This window comes from Marmota marmota, unplaced genomic scaffold, assembly GCF_001458135.2.
Source record: "Marmota marmota marmota unplaced genomic scaffold, marMar, whole genome shotgun sequence".
Taxonomy (NCBI): Eukaryota; Metazoa; Chordata; class Mammalia; order Rodentia; family Sciuridae; genus Marmota; species Marmota marmota.
Window position 1 is genome coordinate 5,204 of NW_026003980.1, and position 2,251 is coordinate 7,454.

The window sequence follows — 2,251 nt, forward strand, 5'->3', positions numbered from 1 at the left end:
GATTTCATTCTTTTTATAGCTGAATAAATTTCCATTGTGTATATACACAACATTTTATTTATCTATTAGTCCAATGATGGACATCCTGGTTAATGCCTTATCTTGGCTATTATGAAGAATTCTGTAATAAACACAGGAGTTGAATAGAAAATAGCTTTTGTGTCAAAACAAGTAGCTTGACTGAAACTCTTAATGTATCTTGTAAGATATTTATGCTTTCCTTTGCCCAGTACCATCCTAATCATTTTGCTTTTTTGTTCTAGTAGGTGAAATGACATCATATCTGAAACTCTACTTGCTCTCCGCAGTGACTCTGTTCATGTTTTTCTTAACTGTGCCATATTTCATAGAAGGGTAATTACTGTAAAAGACCTTAGAAACAGACCCTAAGATGTGAAGAGATATGACTAGGGTCATGGTTAGGTATTTATTTATTTATTTTTTGGTGCTGGAGATTGAACCCAGGAACTCTCACATGCTAATCAAGCTTTACCTTTCATCTATATCCCTCCCTAATCCACAATCAATTTATAAAGCAGAAGTAAACTCTTGTTCTCTGCCTTTGAGCACAGAGTACTACATTGGCAATCATTGTTTGGAAATGTGCTTTAATTCTGAATTAAGTCTTCTTTCAGTCTCAGACTTCTCAAAAACCCATCCCCATTCTTCACAAGAGGACATAACACACCCACATCCCAACAATTACCTCTTGCTGGCCAAAGATCATAAATACTAACTTAAAAAGCAACTCAAGTGATCCCCGTTTCTAACTTCCAGAGAAATAAGTAAATAAAATCTTGATTCCAACTGAAGGTACTTTTTAGAGAACTACCAATTGACTTCCAAGGAACAAGGTGGGATTCATAATATGAAAGAGATTATATGATATTTTACTAGCCCTCATTTCTCTTCCTACCTGGAATCTCTGTCTCTCCTCAGTACCTTCCAAAGAGCCCCCTTCACAGTCTTGTTCCTTAGGGTATAGATCAGAGGATTGAGCATGGGAGTAATGACAATATAAAAAAGGGCAACAAACTTTCCTTCAATCTCAGAGTAACTGCCCATGGGTTGGAGGTATGTGTACATGGCTGAGCCATAAAAAAGGCAAACCCCCAGAGATGGGATCCACATGTTCCAAAAGCCTTTCTGCATCCAGCCATTGACTTAATCCTCAGCACTGCCCGAGCAATGTGTGTATAGGAGCCTAGAATCAGGACTACAGGAAAGACCAAAATTATGGCTCCAGCCACAAACAAATAGGCCTCTATTCCTCCAATGTCTTCACAAGCCAACTTCTGGAGTAAAGGCATCTCACAGAAGAAGTGGTTCAGGTAATGGAGGCCACAGAGAGGCATGGCCATCATGAAGCTTGTCTGAATCGGAGAGTTCATAAGACCTCCCACCAGGCAGCAATAGCCAGGGACTGGCAGAGAAGGGGGTGCATGTTGGTTGTGTAGTGGAGTGGATGACACAGAGCAGCATAGCGGTCAATGGCCATCACAAAGAGGAGCACACACTCAGTTCCACCCAGGGAGAGGTAGATGAAGAGCTGAATCATACCCCTCCATAGCTGATGGTCCTGTCAAGTCCAGAAAGATTGATTAACAGCTGGGGCACAGTGCTGGTGGTATAGCAGAGGTCCAGGAAGGAGAGGTGGCAGAGGAAGAAATACATGGGTGTGTGCAGTCGAGGGTCCAATCGTGACAGAGCAATGATGGCGGTGTTGCCAAAGAGGGTTAGGAGTAGAAAATTGAAATGAAGACAAAAAAGATAAGTTCCAGTTGTGACCAATCTGAGAAGCCCACCAAAACGAAGCCCTCTTCAAAACTGGTGTTAAAGCTTCCCATAACCTTGCATCTGCAAAACAACAGAAGACAATTCAATGCTTCCTCTGAAGAACTTGAATTAAAATGTGTTTCACAACATTTGAAGATATGGTGAAAATGTTCCTCCATTAACTGTAAGATGGGTAAGATAGTTTTGAGCCTCCTATCTAGTCCTGATCTTATTCATTTTGCTAATTTGTATAATATGTGCACCCAAAAACCCAAAACCAAACCCCCAAAACACAATGGGCCGAACTTTGCAGACATTATGCTAAGTGAAATAAGTCAGATATAAAAGGACACTTGTTACATGTGTTCACTTATATAAGGTACCTAAAATAGTCAAAATCATAAAGATAGAAATATAGAATGATAGTCCCTCAGGGTTCTGGGGAAAGGGGAGAACGAAGTTATTGTTTACTGGG

General features: G+C 40.4%; 1 pseudogene; it reads right to left on the minus strand.

Moving 5' to 3' along the window:
* Positions 1-912: 912 nt before the first annotated feature.
* On the minus strand, positions 913-1,847 carry LOC107134237 (annotated as a pseudogene).
* Between the last annotated feature and the right edge of the window lie 404 nt (positions 1,848-2,251).